Genomic DNA, 8,866 nt, shown 5'->3' with positions numbered 1-8,866 from the left:
GTTTAGATTTTAGATCTTCGAATTATTGAATCTTGGGAAAGATCAAATATTGGATGCAATATTATTCTCTACGGATCTTGCATGCATTTGATTCTGAAGCAAAATAAAATAAGGGTTAGATACATAAAATCATTATTCAAATATATGATTTTGTGCTCAAATAAATATTTAAGAAAGCAAACCTTAAACCCAAGTAATTTTCTGCTCTTCCAATCCATCTGAGAGAACTTTTCCAAACGTCTTTATATTTCAAGCGCTTCATGTTCTATATATGTTAAATTTTCAATATTCAACATGCATTTATAATGGATGTCCCTTGGGTTTCACGTGAATCACTAATGGCAGATTCTTGAGCATTGATAAGCATTAAATGAACGACAAAAATTTGTTTAAGGGCGTTGAATATAGTAAAATAAACGCTTAATTATCCTCTCAGTCACGAAGAAAACCGAGGTGAATAAGCTATTTTTTTAAAATTACATTGTTTACACAAAATATTAAAAATACATTGTAAAATCTATTTCCCAATGAGAATTTTCATTTTCCATGCTCAAGTCTCCTGCAAGATGCTAAAGATCTGTTTCCCAATGAGAATTTTTATTTTCTTCACTTACAATCCATCCAAGAGATATGGAGTGGCAACTCATGATCAAACCATGGTGAATATCTCTTCCAACAAATATTCATCAAAACTCTTCCAACAGATCTCTAGGGTAAAATGATGTTTGATGAATATCTCGTTAGGGCGGCTACATATAAGTTAGTCTTAAGGTAAAGTCTGTTTAACGAGTGTTTTTATAGTAAAATATGATTATTAAACACTTCGGTTTTATTATAAAACCGAAGTGAATAATTCTTATTTTTTAAAATTACCTTGTTTACACAGAATATTAAATACATTGTTTACAAAAAATCTTCGGTGATATCCAAATTTTGTTGCATGCCCTTTAAAACAAATATTTTTGAAATAAGAATTATTTTATGCACTTGCAATTTATCAACTGAGTACTCTTCAAAGGTTGAGCTCTCTTCTTTAACTAAGGGTTATTCCAAAAATACAAAAACGAAAACATCAACACCATTATGTGAGATAGATTGCAAGGGCAGAAAAAATGTTTTGTTTAAGATAGAAGAACATTGAAGATTTTTTCTGTCTTGCAATCCATCCCAAAGAATGATGCTTGTGAGTTTGGGGCGGCTTCATATTAGTAAGGATTAGGGTAAAAAAATTAACGAGTGCTTTATAGTAAAATTTTATTATTTTATGCATCAGTTAAATAGAAAATCGAATGGTTAGAACATTTTGCTTACACTTATAAAAATAAAATCATAAACTGCAATAGCTGGGAATTAAAGCTTGTACTGTGTAGTTTTTTCACCTCGGTGTTTTGAAAATCTGAGGGAATATATGGTTTTTTTAAATAATAAAAAATAACATGCTTTGGCTTTATACCTCGGTTTTGTATTGCTCGAGGTGAAAGCTTCGTCATGAAAAACGTTATTTGTTGTAGTGAGGAAGATGATCAATCTGTTGAGGGAATCTAGGAGGTCAAAAGATCAGAGGAAGGTTTAAGGATTGAAGAAAAAAATATGGAGAGTATGATTGTCCAGAAATCATACTATCAGATATGGAGGAAACACAAATTGCTAAACCTTGGAAAAAAGGAGTGATAGTCAAAATGTTAAGTAGAAGAATATGATACAAAGCCCTTGGGAATAGACTCCAATAGAACGGGCAAGGAAAGGGGATCTGAACATTGTTGATATGGGACATGAATATTATCTTGTTACATTTGCAAGTGAAGAATATCATGGCTTTATGCTAATGGAGGGTCCATGGCTAATATACGACCATTATTTCTTAGTAAGAGAATGAAGTGTGAACTTCTACCCATAAGGAGATTCCATTTAACAACTTGCAGTGTGGGTCAGAATATCAAGCCTCCCCATTAACTATTATGATAATAGAGTCTTGGCACTCATTAGAGATAGTATTGGTAAAACTGTTAAAGTAGATAAGAACACTCTTACGAGAGAAACGAGCAAATATGCACAAATTTCTTTCCAAGTAGACCTAAACAAACCTCTACTTGCAATGTTTTCCATCAAGGGAAGGCATTACAAGGTAGAGTATGGGGGTTTATATCTTTTGTGTATCAGTTTTGAAAGGTTCGAACATCATGCTAAAGTTTATGGAGAAAAGAAGGCAATTACTATGGTGGATGATGGAGAGGAGGAATAAACCACTAAAGGAGATTTTATCAATGGTGGTAAGCAGACAATGGAAAAACCGAGGCCTTGGTTGATTGTCCAGAAGACCAGGAATACAAGGCATAGAAAACAAGATTCTGGTAAGATTTGGCAAGCTACTCCAGCAAAGAATGTTACAATCAATGCTAGAGCGTAGAATACGGGGTCGAGATTCATTTCTCTTGAAGAGGAATTAAATGCAATTAATGATAATGATGATTGCAATATTATTATGGAAAGTAGAAAGTGTAACGTGTATGAAGATACATGTAATTTTGCAGAATCAAAGGAAGAAGGAGAAAATTCAAATGGCTCATTGAAAATAAAACAGGTTGATAAAGAAGTAGGAAAAAAAGAAGGTCAAAATAGGAAAAAGAATGAGAAATTAGTGGTAGTCTCACATGGCATCAAAAAGTGAATAATAGAGGGGTTGCACGTGGGAAATATGGACTAAAGTTGAAAAACTTCTTGGGGAAAATGAAGTTAATGATGTGGTGAACATGTTGTCTCTCAATGAAGGGATAAGTAATGGTCAAAGATGCAATGAGGTTGAAAGAGATCAACCCAATAGAAGGAATAACCTAGAGCAGATGAGCCCAAAACCAATTAGAGCCCAAGGATCTATAGGAGTGGATTTTCCAGAGTACACCTCCCTAGTCAAATGTCCAGATCAACATACAACTAGTTATGAAGATGGAAAAGGGATCGAGGCGGTACCAAACATGAAAGATGAAAAAAAGGTTGATGAAGTAGATAACAACGATATGGAGTTGGTGGAGGAGACTCCGAGTGCGAGGCAAGGGGTTACAAGTCTTAATTAATTTTTTAATGATCAAAAACCATTTCCAATTTATGCTTTGGAATTGTCGTGGAGCAGGAAGTCAAGCTTTTAATGTTGACTGAAGTTGGTTTGTTGGTGGTGATCGAAATGATATCCTGACAGGGACTAAGAAGAGGGGAAGCGACTCTCCCTCATCTAGGAAGTGTTATTTGTTCCAAGATAGAATCAATAGTTGCAACCTGATGGACCTTGGCTTGAGTGGTTACAAGTATACTTATAGGGGTCCTATCAATCATGGATGGCTAATAATATATGAAAGATTAGATAGAAGGATAAGTAACGACCAATGGAGGCTCCAATTTTTTGATGCTCAGGTTAAAGTTCTTACCCATTTAGACTTTTCTGATCAACATCCTTTGTTAGTTTTGTTGACTGATAATACTACTAGGAATTTTCCATATTATTTTAAGTTTGAAAGTGCTTGGGTTCTAGAGGAAACTTATCGTGATATGGTAAATTCTATCTGGAAATTTAATTCTAGCCTTACTAATAACTTGGAAGTTCTAAAAACTCAAGTTTCAAAGTGGAACATGCATACTGTTAAAAGTGTTCAAAAGGAAGAAAAAAAAGCTAATGGCCAAACTGAGAGGTATCCAAAAATCAGTTCAGGATGATAGGAATCACGAGGGCCTTGATAATTTTGAGAAAACTCTTTAGTAATATTTGGATCAAATTCTTCACCAAGAGGAATATATTTGATACCAAAGATCAAAAGAAACGTGGTTAGCTGATGGTGATAAGAATACTAGATTTTATCACACCCAATCAGTTCAAAGAACGAGAAGGAAGATCATACATTGCATAAAGGATTCCTAAGGAATTTGGATAGAGGATGCAAATGAAATTAAAAGTATGTTCAAAAAATAATTTTGCAATCTTTATACCATTGAAGTTGAACTTGAAGATTGAATCCAAACAACATGTTCTTATCCTCCAATTAAAGAGAACATCATGTGTAAAATCAATGATGAGTTGAAGGATGAAGAAATTAAGCAAGCAATCTTTGATATGACTCCTTGGAAGTCCCTGAGACCTAATGAATACCCTGCAAGTTTATTCCAGAAATTTTGGAATGTTGTGGGAGAAAATGTTTGCAATTTCATCCAAAACATGTGGGATAATCCCTGCAAGATTGAGGAGATTAACCAAACTGAATTGTGTCTTATTCCAAAGGATGTCATTCTGGAGCAGGTTAGTTAATTTAGACCTAGTTCACTATGTAATGCAATTTATAAGGCACTTAGCAAAGTTATAGTTAATAAGATGAAGTAGTGTATGGACAAAGTAGTCTCTCTAAATCAAACTGGTTGTATTCCTAATAGGAATATTCATGAAAACATAGTGGTAGCTCAAGAACTTTTGCAAAGTATGAATAATTTAAAAGGTAAAAACGGGTTATTTTCTATTAAAGTTTACCAAGAAAAGGCTTATGACAAGATGAACTGGAAGTTTGTAGAGAAAGTGATAATAGAGCTAAGTATTCCTCAAAAGCTTAGGTATATCATTATGTCCTCCATCTCTTCTGTGAGAATGAGAACAACTTGGAATGGGCATAAAGGAGATTACTTCAATCTTAAGAAAGGTCTCAAACAAGGGGATCCAATATCTCCTTACCTCTTTGTCTTGTGTATTGATAAGTTATCTCATATGATTATGGATGTTGTGGACAACAAGGAATGGGAATGTACGAAGGTGGGGAGGAAAGGGCCTAAAGTCTCCCATATGATGTTTGCAGATGATCTACTTCTCTTTTGGAAAGCCACTGTTCAACAAATAACATTTATCGCTAAGGTTCTAACAAGGTTTTATGGAGATTATGGTCAAAGGTCCAATGTGAATAACTTCGCTATATTGTTATCCAAGAACACTCTTTTGCATATCAGAAAGAAAATTGTGCAAACTTTGGGTCTAAAAGAAACAATGGATCTTGGCATGTACTTAGGAGTGCCCTTGATAGTTTAGCATCCTAAATTTAAGCATTATCAATACCTTATAGAAAAGGTGATGGCTAAGCTAACTATTTGGAAAGGCAAGCAGTTGTCCTTTTCAGGTAGAGTCACTACTGCAAAAACAATTATGAAGGCCCTTCCCACTTAAACCATGATGAGTATAAGAGTGTCCACCAATTTCTTGAAGAAAATACAGAAGATTCAAAGGAACTTCATCTGAGGTCATAGTGAATATAAGAAAATAATTCACACCATTAGCTGGAATAATATTAGTAAACAAAAAAAGATTGGAGGATTGGTGAAGCTATCGGAAATATACCCGGACGTATTGCACGCTCGAACATACGACAGAGTTGCCATCGAACTTTATTTATCCCCAAAGGGAAGGGAAAACATCGATAAAACCCAGGGGAAAGAGATATACTGGGTAAAGAAGTCGATTATGCAAGGGAAAGGTATTAGCACCCCTAACATCCATGGTACTCCATGGGAACCATTTTGATTATTCTCGCTCGAATAGGTGTTATATCTAAGGATTACTCACAATATAATGGGGAAAGGAAATAGATAAAGTTCTCGTTGAGGATTATGGCCCTCATACCTATGTATCCTCATAGTGCAATGAGGAATTCAGAGCTTCATAGTTCAAGGAACTAGAGGCAGGAGGTGGAAAGAAGTGTGAGCAAAGTATGGTCTGAACCAAAGAATAGTGTTTTGAACTCCAACAAGGGTGAAAAAATGAACCCAAGAGTAAGGTGGCTATTACCAATACGTGGACCAGCAGGCTACCACAATAGTGGTAAAGCCAAAAAGGTGAAGAAATAGGTGTTTGGGCACAGTCCCAAACATCTCTTGATTCACAAGGTGACACGAGAAGGAGCACAAAGAGGTAGTGTAATTGGCTCAAAGATAATTGTTATATCACATGGAGTGAACAAAGGTAGAATATGAGTGTATCATGGAATGAACGGAATGAAGTGACCGAAGTCACATAAATGAATATTTGGTGATAAGTGGATGAAGAAGTATTGTTTGAAACCAAAAGGTGAAAGTGTATTGGAATCCATAAGATAAATGAGATTCATACCATAGAGGGAAACGACTTTGACCGATACGTGGACCAGCAGGCCGCCACTATAGGGTGTATAGCCAAAAAAGGAGGAATTAAATGTTTGAGGTTGTAGCCCAAACAACTCTAGGTAGAAAAGCAGACTACATTAGGTGTCCTAAAAGGATGTATATGGATCCAAAGAAAATGTATTTCGATGTTAAAGGAATAATATGTCACTAGAGTAAACGGTTTATGATCAAAGGTAGATGACGAATAGTGAAAGATATGAATGATGCCCTAAGGCAAAAGAAGGAATAATTAGGAGTATGCTCACCAAGGATTCGCATCCTCGTGCCTATGTATTCTTATTATGCAATGAGAAAGTCAGAGCAATCGTAGTTCATAACCACGAGAGACGGAGAGAGATACATTTGTCTAAGCAACGGAGCTCACAAGACAAACACCACTTCAAGGAATGATTATAGTATTGTAGTATAAAGAATAGTATCACTTGTTGGGGAAATAAATAGTTTGAGATCAAATAAGGATAGTGTCGCAATGCAAAAAACAACCGGCGGGAAAAGACACAGAGCCGCCACCGTGCGTTATTTATCCCAAAGGAGGGAAAGGAAATGCTCGAAGTAAACTTGAAAAAGGGAAAGGAATGGTCTTACGACCAGAGATTGCAAGGTACGGGAGTCGGTTACGCAAGGAGAAGGTATTAGCACCCCTCACGTTCGTCGTACTCGACGGGATCCACGCTTAGAAGAATAGAATAAGGTTGCTGAATAACTGCTCAAAAAGAATGCACACACACTGGAATAAAACACAGATGGAAGAAGACGAAGAAAGCGGACTCGGCAGGATGTCGCATCCTGGGCCTACGTAGTTTGTCAGAAACAAACATCAGAGTCGACGTAGTTCGGGGAAATGGGGACGGGCTCGCTAGGATATCGCATCCTATGCCTACGTATCTCATCTGGAATGAGAATCAGAGCTGCCATAGTTCGGCTAACGCACGCCGAAACAAAACACACGCAAAGACGCTGAGACGTCAAAAGAAACTCGCAAATGGAAACAGACTGCCAATGGCTGGTCTTACGTCCGACTCCGAACACACAAACACAAACAGGAAACCGAATGCCAATAGCTGGGCTTACATCAGACTCCAAACAAACAAACACAAATGGGAAACCGAATGCCAATCGCTGGGCTTACATCAGACTCCAAACACACACAACACAAAAGGGTTGAAAAAACAAAAAGGGCGCCCGGAGAGATCAGCTCAATCTCCTGCCTACGTACCTCATCTGGTATGAGGATCAGGGCGACGTAGTTCCCCTTAACAGGGGAGAAACTTCCTCCTAACCAGAGACCAAGGGAATAACGGACTAAAAGGGAGACTGACTCGAGCCTAATAGTCATCATGCAAATTATAACCCTAGGTTGAGGTCTCTAACAAGAGTTTGACTCACACAGGCAGTGAGTCAACTCAAGTCTATCTCTACGTACATTCAACTTCCTCGAAAGTTGATCACACGACTCCTACAGAAAGGATATGAGAAGCAAAAGCAGATAAACATCAAAAGCAATCATCACACGCTATATGCAAACAAGCGGCTCATACAAGGTTGGGCTTTAGTCAAGGGGTCATATCAACCTCGACAAACAAGCCAACACTAGAAAGGGTGTCTGAGGCTCTTAACCACTGACATTGACTGTCAGGGTGAGCAGATGAAAAGGTAATGAGGGTTGGACCTCATAGCTCTTAACCTGGGCTTGGGTGAGCTTGAATCAATGAAAACGTGGGGGTCCAGAATGAGGGACCCTACTCCACTTGACTGGCACTGTACAAGATCTGGGGGACGTGTCCAAGAGCATCAGCACGTAGTGCGAGCATAATGGACGACTCAAACGATTAGCAGGGGATTGATTGCTAATCCCTTCTATCTGCCAATTGCCTCTTCACTTAGGAGGACTTGAAGTACATGGCACAAAAGTAAACAATCACAGACATTGCCTCTTAAGGAGGACTTCAGCCAGATGCCTGCCAAACATAAACAACAGGGCTTCCAGACTACATGAAGTTAGAGGATGATTACCTAGGTGGTATGCCAACCATAAGCAAAGCAACTCAAGCAATGAGCTAAAGCAGCTAAAGTACCTGTAAGAAAGTCAAATAAGTCAATATTCACATTCAGACAAATCCAACAAACAGTCAACAGTGTTACAACCAATATGCACGCAAGGCAAGTCAATAACTCAACAACTCAAGTGAGTTCATCACCAATGATCCTACAATACAACAAATGTTAGTGGACAAAGCAAATTTGCATCTCAAGTCATGAGATCAACATCAACCATTAAGACTAGAAGCTTGAACCTGAAATGCAAAACTCAAAAGGTGAGTACAACCACTAGTACCAAGACTAGGGTCAAAGGCAAAGCAAAAAGTCAAAACAGGAACCAATATTCAACATGAAGCACATTTATTCAAGTAAGAACATGTCCTAAAAAGGACCAAACTCAAATCCTAAGGCAAATCCATCTAATGGTCATGCTAAGGCAAAGGCAAATACAAGGCACACAATTGGTCATCAAGAATGAAAATTCCATATTAAAACAAAAATGAATCAAACAATCATGAAATTTTTTATGTGCATACAACATGTCAAATACAAGCATCATGCAAAAAATTGTAATCAGAAAAGCTCGATTGATATGTCAATGGAAAGGAACAAGTATGACATCAAATTGTGTGACACACATTGTCAC

Source organism: Lathyrus oleraceus, chromosome 6 (assembly GCF_024323335.1).
Source record: "Lathyrus oleraceus cultivar Zhongwan6 chromosome 6, CAAS_Psat_ZW6_1.0, whole genome shotgun sequence".
NCBI lineage: Eukaryota > Viridiplantae > Streptophyta > Magnoliopsida > Fabales > Fabaceae > Lathyrus > Lathyrus oleraceus.
The sequence above is the reverse complement of the archived record's forward strand: the minus strand, read 5'-3'. Positions refer to the sequence as shown.